An 8,671-nucleotide genomic window follows, 5' to 3' on the forward strand; every position below is an offset into this window, starting at 1 on the left:
TTCTGGAGTCGAGTGAGAACGAGAGGAGAAAGGGGAGGTGTGAGGGAGATGTTTGAAAGTGAGCAGTATAGGTGTGATAGACTGTTTCTCAATGACTCAACTTAGCTTGTGCATGAGAACTTCAGTTCCACTCGAGCGACGCCAACTGCTCAGTCAGTCTGCCTGAGAGCCGACCATGAGCATGAACCACATCAGCATCCGAGATGATATCTGCCCGGGCTGTCCCACTGCTGCAAGATGATGCAAAATTAACCATTTCCATCACACGACAACTCACTTTCCTGCTCAGTGCTCTTGGGGGCATTCGCAAATCCAATCACACATCTGACGCTCCACATAGAATGAAGAGAGAAAAGTCATAGAGCATGAAAGCCACCAGCAAATGGGATAATGTGTATAAATGTTTCAGGATCCCGACAGAGGGTTTTATACCTCGGGTACACATCCTAATCAGTTCCTCATCAAGGACGTCAGTGACAGTAAACAGAATATGTTATTGACATGCCAAATCAAAAAAAAAAGCAAATTTACCATCCAAATAATAATGGGATAATGCTCAGCATGTAAACACATTGAATCACTGCAGATATCTAACTCTCTTAAAAGGAAAAACACCAATCGACTTTGATATTTTTCTCTGTTGTTCGGGCAGTACAGCCTTTACTTCTCATCTTCCCCCGACAAAGGTGGCCTTTTTTGTCATTTTCCTTTCCTTCCTTTTATGTGAAAAGAAGGTTTTTCAAACTTTGGAAAAGTTCTTAAACTTTTTTTTTTGGAGCTGAAGAAGAAGTTTTAGCCTAAATTGACAAACAAACAACAGTGATTATGAACTTGCCCCAAATAAAAACATACAAAGGGAATGAATTAATTCTTTCAAAGTACGTCAGCTAGTTTTGATTTTCTCTCCACTGACACATCATTGGAGGATGCGATGCTGTTGACACCACAACAGACAATTACAATTATTTTAAATGAAATAAAACCGTTGTTGACATGGGAGAAATAAATTGAGCTTAGGAGTTCTTTCTTTTAGGCAACTGTGAAGAAAGGACCGAGTTGGATACTGCAGGAATGGGATGTGTAGCATAGGTGTTACCATATCAACAAAATTAAAATCACCATTGTCATTGGATAAATCATTAGCTTTTAACATATTTAGCTTCTCACTACTGACAAACAACAAAAGCCACAAGGACTATGTTGCAAATAGGCTGCACTTATGAAGTGCATTAATGTGGTGACGTGCTGATTCAGCTATTCAAAAGTTAACAAAGTGCATAGTGAGTGACAACACATCTTTGGATTGAACCAATCAGTAAAGAGATTTGTTATTTCCACTCATCATTTTTAACTCTTGACCTGCATGTGCATCACATTAGAAGCTTTGCTTGGATGTTGGTGTGGAATGTAGCTTCCAAAATATACAAGTAGGGATTTGTCTTATTCAACAGGCCTGTGATGTTTAATGAAGGAAGTAAACAGTGCAGGCAAGCCATGAGCTATTTGTGGAGCTGAAAGTTGCCACAAGCCACATTTCAAAACTGAAAAACAGTTATCTAAAAACTCAGAAACAGACTGACTTCTGTCTGACCTTTGTTTTGAAATTAGGAGAAAGTACTTTCAAATCTCTCCCCCGGGAACAATGACGAGAGGCAAAACGTGGGGAATGCATAGTATGTTTTTCTTTCTAATCAAAGATCTTGAAGTAAATAATGTACAGTGCTCCTCCTCCTCTTCCTTCTTCTCAGGACCTTGAAACATTGCAGACCTCTTTGGAAACCAAGCAATTGAAGACACAAGATGAAATTTAACCTCTGATGGAAGAACACAAAGAGCATAATTCCGAATATGAGCGGTCTGGAAAAAAATACTGCACATCAAACAAATCAGATCAAGTCTGTGGTCTGAGCAGAGTCTCTGATATTAACACTCATTTTGTAAATTATGACAAATCAGAAGAGAGGAAAGCAAAATAGAAAGTTTAGTCAGCAGTCAAACTATTAAAAGTTAGATATATTTTCATATGTGTGATGTCATCTGTTCCTCTATCAACACAGACAAGACACAGACAGTACGGCAGACAGTGAGGTTACAGCCAAGGAAGGATGTAAGTGAATGGAGAAATATAAATATTTTTTAAAGAGTTCATAGTGACGACCTGAAGTGTTATGAACCAGCAAAAACCACACAGGGGTTCTCTTCTTCTCACAGAAGCCCATTGTTAGAGCGGACTCAACAAAATGAGCAATGCACTGCATTGCAGCATACAGCACCAAAAACTGCTGCGCCTCCCTCCGGGGGTAGCAGTGAAGAGGCAACATACAAGGTCACGAGGTTTGTCGACTCGAGCAGGTACTGTAGGAGAGGCTCTCTCAGGAGGAGTCTCTAACCAGGGACCGGGACCAGAAACAACAGAACCCCAGGGAGGGATGTTTGACACCATGTCAGAGCCATTATCTGCAACGAAGCAGAGCATCCTCCCGCTCTCTTCACCTTCCTCACATATGGACAACTTTAAGGGCTATTTCCTCCCATCAGGGAAATTACTACTGCTAATTATGCTTTTTTGAGTATACCTCATTAGATATGCCATGTTGATACACCTGGGCGTTTATGGTGTGTGCTTCACAGATTATAAAACAGCAAGGGGAGGAATAAATATGAGGCAAAATTAGCAAATCTTGGCTAATTGTGGCCTTAGATTAAGGAAATGATCACGTGGCCCGTTTTTGTTTATCTGAAATCAGTATTTTGTGGTTGAGTTGCTGAAAATGTGGTCATTCGAATTGCATCCAGTCCAAGCAGCTACCCTGAGTCTTTATAGTGTGAATAAAGCCTTGATCAGCGACAGGGTAATGCGAGAAGAACATGACACACTTTTTTGAACTCCAAGGTAAATTTGTCATATTTGTCTGACATTTCACGGCTAATATTTAAAACGACTGTTTATAGAAAACCTTCCAAATAGCCGTTCAGAGAAGGAAAGCTTCTATTGGATTTGGTGCCGATGTGGGAGGATGCTAGGTCACTGCAATTGTCTGGTCATGAATTAATCACTGGCTATATGAATCAGTGGGTCACCCCTTTTTAATGAGGCAATGTAAACGGACTATAGCTACCGAATGATGCTACACTGTGATTTTCTGGTTTGGAGGATGATCCATAAAAAAAAATGTGTGAACACATCCTCGGTCATTACTGCTTCCCAGGTTGATAAGATATGGGGCCTTCTCTAGCCACAGCGACAGAGATGAAACTCTGCAAATGACCACAGTGGTGGGCCCACAGCTGCCTCAGAGTGGGAGGAAATAGATTACCCTTATCGCAGTTTTTTCTCAAAGGAAAGTTGCAGCCGTGAAAGCTAATTACACTCCGGATCCGCAGAGCACAACTATAAATAAGCCCACCGATCCCTTACATTTTATTATCTCTGAACTTTGCCGAGAGTTGTAGGTGCACAAACTGTTACTTGCCATTCTATGCTTTTGTGTAATCATATTCCCTGCAAATCCTACTACAAGGCACCGCCCATGAAGACTGAAGGAAGATGAAGAGGTGAAGGAGGTTCCCAATGTGTGATGAAGAAGTTTGTTCACACTTTATCCATGCAGAGTATCGGTTAAGTATAATCAAATGAATACTGGAAAGCAGCTCCCTCAAGTACTTCCTCAACCTGGTCCATATTTGTGGATACTCTCAGTCTGAATCAGTCTCTTTCACCCCATGAACAAATCACTCATTCCTTCAAACATTTGACTCTGACAGGGTCCGACTGCCAATTAGGAAGAGTTTTTCTCCCTCTCTGTCTATCAATCTGTCTTCATATGTGTTCCCTTCATTTTCTCTCAGGCAGGTCAAAATAATCCCTGAAGAGCGCTCTCCCGCCTCATAGCAAGACAGTCAATCTAGGAGATGGATTCTTGACATGGCTGATCGAAAAATGTCTTAACATTCCACAAGGAGGCATTTAACATTCAACTGGCAGCTTCCTAAAGTTCAAGTGCAGCCGGACACATCAATCAGTTTGGCAAGACACGTGGAATAAAACAACAAACTGGTTTAAATGTGAACAAAACTATATATCAGAAATGATCGTCTCTTCAACTATAAAGGAAGCCAACAGTTGTCAGTATATATTTAATAGAATGAGCCTGTGGAAAAGATTAACCCCTGTGTAAAAGCTTTAGTGCATGACCAATGCTCAGAAATTATCTGTCAACTTATCTCAAGTTTAATATGATAAATCCAACACAAAGAAAAAATCCAACGTGTCTAATTGTTCACTTAGTTTCCTCAAGGTCTATTGCAGCACATCTTTTTGTATTTTGCAGACATAACCAGAGGGGAGAAAACTAGTTAATAATAGCGTTGTTGATCAATGTCTGAGTGTGGCTGCGTATTCTGAAATCGCAGGAGATTCAGTCGTCTAACCCAGCCCCCTGCCCAGCAGCCTGTTGTTGTAGATAATTCTGACTAATGAGACTGTGGGCATGGGTATTCGCACGTTACGGTTATATATCAATCAGGATACACTAACTGAAAGACGGGATGGTTAAATTAATACACTTAACACACTGACTTAATGTGCACGTCAGGAGAAGTGATAGGTAAGGAGTCTTTGGTGATTCGGCCCCATGATGTCATCATTTTACAGGGGTATTGAAAAGTGTAAATGGCCTGAGTCAGCTGATTAAGTTGGACGCAAGAGAAAAATGTGTAATATGTTGTCTTCCTGATTCAACTTTGGCTAAGGTCCACCACTGGTATAGATTTTACCACATCTTAAAAAACAAAAAAAACAACAATAACAACATCATGCAGGAATTTAGTGGAATGAACTCCTATTTTGTCATTGGCTTGGCTAGTCTGCTCAAATGCCTATTTGTCTGGGACCTCTCCGTTTATTTTCGATCTCCATGAGGCGTTACCAACGGACGCAGACCAAAATGCCTCCGGACGCAATTGGATAGACCTACCACCAGAGAGAGCAATGAACCATGTGACGTCTGTTGAGCCACCGGAACATGTCAACAGACTAGAGCAGAGAGGAGACGCCTGTGATGATGATTCCACAATGTCTGTGAACGAGTGTTGCCGTTTTTGTGGGAGAAATATGATTATATCGGGTACTTTTAGTCAAATGCTCGTTCAACAGCGGCAGCCTTGGCTGTTTACAAAAATCACTTCTCTACGCGTCATGATATAAACCCCACCCATTATCTGTTAACCGGTCCAGAAGTAGACTGGCAGAGCAAATTAAATGAGCTCCCCAGAATTCGTCTGGGTCCCAGGCCCAGCATGCTGAGCATAAGAGTTTTAAATTTATCAGAGACTCTCCTTGAAAAGACACGATGCAAAGTTGCTCTGTTACTTTAATTAATGCCACAGTATGTCACTGTTGTTCCTTTCTGTAATAATGAAGACAATGTCAACCACGGTGAAGGTTAGTATTGAATTCTGTCCCTGCCCTCACTCACCTTGAGTTCTTCAGTCTCTATGAATAGCTGACCTTGTCTGTTGCCTTTGTGCTGACTCTATTTTACAGAAGGATTTCAGGATTTTCTGCAGCTGAAATGAAGAACTGAGAAGACACAGGATAAAGCAAGACATGATTATCCATGTGACCAAACATATTGAACGTCATGTCTGTTATTAAACTTTTCTCCAGCTCATTTACTCAGTTAGTTTTACATTCTCAAAAATCATGAATCAATCTATAACTGTTTAACATAAGTTTGACTCACTTTTTACTGCAGCAGTGGAATTTACATTTCTATGTGATGACAGACTTATGCCGCAGGGCACTGTTTGTTTAGCCCAGACTCTGCTTCCCTCTTTCAGTTTCTTCCTGATTCCATGGCCCCTCCCACCTCACTGAAGAATTGGCCTCACCTGTTTGGAGCATATATAAGATGGGCGGTTACAAAATGGCAGCCTCCCTCTTTCTATTGGAAGGCTGGTGTTCTTCAGACGACCAGGCTGGTTTTGTTTGGTTCGGATTTTGTTCAGGTAAGACCTTTGTTCATGTTAGAGGATTACGCAAAAAGTTATGGAACATTTTATTAAAGAAAGGTCTGAACTGTAACAGTTTGGGAGGGACCCAGATCCGGCTCTGGATCCAGGAATTCTTTGAGGGATTTTTCACCATTATTTTGCCATGTGGAACTCCCTTCTTTGTTTTTGCAACTGAACGAGCCAGGCATAACAAAAAAATTAAACAAACCTAAAATGATTTACAGTCTAGATATTGTAGGTAGACCGAAATGTAAATTAAATATGTTAAACTTTGAATTCCAGTATCTCAAGTACCAGAATTGAAATTGTGCCCACAAATGAAACTATTTCAACAAAAATAAGTAATCACTTTGACTGTTAAACTGTTATTCATTACAAAGACAAACAGTTTTGCCAACTTGTCTGAAATGCAGGAAGATAATTTTTACTCCATTGCCCACTCTATCCTGTCAACTGTAAAATCTCACAGATCTCTAGATAATAATGAATAAACGTAGTTAGACATGTTCGTAAGTTTCAACTTTGAAAAGTGAGATTATCTCATTCTGAACTGATCATTGAGTTTGGCGGTCGAAATTGTGAGGTGGATTGTTTACTTAACTCATCAATTCAAGTTACTTGGAAGTCTTTTTCAGCTTATTTGCGTATACTTCCCAGAATGCACTGCATCACCATTCAAATTCCCGGGAGGTTATTTGTTATTTTAAAGGGTTTTTGCCCCATAAGTGTCAGATGAAAAGAGTGGAAACCATGATGAAAGTAAATCTATACTTCAGACCCCTCTGCACACTTCTTGATAGTTAGCCAGTAACAATGGTCGTGACCTTATTGCTAACGCCAACATCGCAGCAAGAACTTGATCTATTCCAACGCACTCAATGTTTCTACTACTGTACCTCCCACTCGGTCTTAGACTCAATTCTTTCGAAAATGCTGATCATCCATCTTGTCTCCTCCCTCTCGCTCTTCTTTTACATTCTTTGGTTCTTTCCGTCTTTGTCAGTGTTTCTCTTTTTTGGTATGCTCCTGCACCCTAAAACAGTTCTGACTGCACACTCATCAATCTCTTCTCTTCCCCTGCAGCTTTACATCCTCTGCACTTTTTCATCTGCTGACTTTACATCACTCCTACTGCCCCGTCTCTCGACCGCGGCCTCAATTCTGTAGACTTTGCATCATGGCTCAGGAGTCTTCGTGCACTCCTCTTATCTGTGTCTCTGGGTGTGACCCAAATTGTTTCGGACAGACACAACTTAGCTGCCTGTGCCAGAGGTCTTTTTGTTGGGCAATGATTCAGAAAGCTACAGAGAGACACGCAGTAAGAAGAATGCAACACAGAGAGAAAAGATAGACTGTTAACTGTCTCTCTTGGTGCTCTGAGGCAGGGTCAGGCAGGTTTATACATTAGATGTCAGGTCCTGTACACAAACAGCGCCAAAGCCTCTCCAAGGGCAGGGGATAGGTTAAATGTGTTGCACAGTTACAGCAGAATTTCAATTATGCCAGGGTTGCCTGGTCTGTGTGATGAAACCAGCAAAATGGCAAAAAGAAAAATCACAAGTAAAAATCACTTGGCCTCAGCCCGGTAAATCTTCAAGCAAGCCTATGTTTAACAAAAAATGCATTGAGGCTATTTTTTTCGGACAAGCTCGTTCTGAAGAACAAAAACAAAACGGGTCGCCGGTCACATTCAAATTTTTCATTAGTGAGGACACCATGCAGAAACTCTCTCAGTCACACGGCAGTCAGCTCACCAATGGTGTGACTTCATCACTCAGCCAGTGTCAGCCTTGCAGCCTGCAGCCTTGGGCCACAAAAACCTTGCCCCCTTCAAATCGCTCATAATATCATCTGCGTCGAAAGAGAGCCCAAACCAAGCCTAACCCTATACCCCCGAACCATGTTTGGAAGTTCATTGTCTTTCCACTTCCTGCACTCCGCCCTTGAATTTTGTGCTGCAGCTGCAGCAAGGTTTACTTGGTCAGTTAGTCAGCGTCTAGTGTTTGCTGCAGCGGTTAAGCCTAAAAGTAGGAAGGGCGCGACCTCTTTCTCCACGGCCACTGCACTTACACAAATATAATAAACCAGGTGAGGAGTCTGTGGTGCTCTATGAATATCCTGTTGGAAGTGATAAACTATATTATCTGGGGTGCTGAATTTATTATCTTGTCACACACTTGGAAATAACTTTCTGCACACGTAGAAACACACAGGGTGTGAAATATACTCTGCATCCTCTGTTGCCGCAGCAGGCACCTGTGAAGACGCCTTCCTCTTTCCCTCACCTCTTTTTAACAGATAAAAACAAATGAATCACGGACAAAGGGAGGAAAAATTATAAGAATAAGACGGTGGAAACACATGAAACATATCCAGGTGTGCCATGTTGGCAGTTCATCAGAATCTAGTAACTTTAAACAGCACATGAAGCTGGAAAAAAAACAGGCAACTGGAGAATTCATTTGACAGTAATGTCACAGTATTTGTAAATTCATTTAGTTAAACGATCTATTTCTTCCACCACTGATACAAGGAGTAACATAAAATCCCCTTTGACACTTGAACCACTGTGGTTACAACACAAGTAAAAAGTTTAAGAGTATTACCAGGGAATATAATCACACTGCAGCAGAACAGACTGTCACTAAAGCAAACC

The sequence above is a fragment of the Scophthalmus maximus genome, chromosome 9 (assembly GCF_022379125.1).
Source record: "Scophthalmus maximus strain ysfricsl-2021 chromosome 9, ASM2237912v1, whole genome shotgun sequence".
Classification (NCBI taxonomy): Eukaryota; Metazoa; Chordata; class Actinopteri; order Pleuronectiformes; family Scophthalmidae; genus Scophthalmus; species Scophthalmus maximus.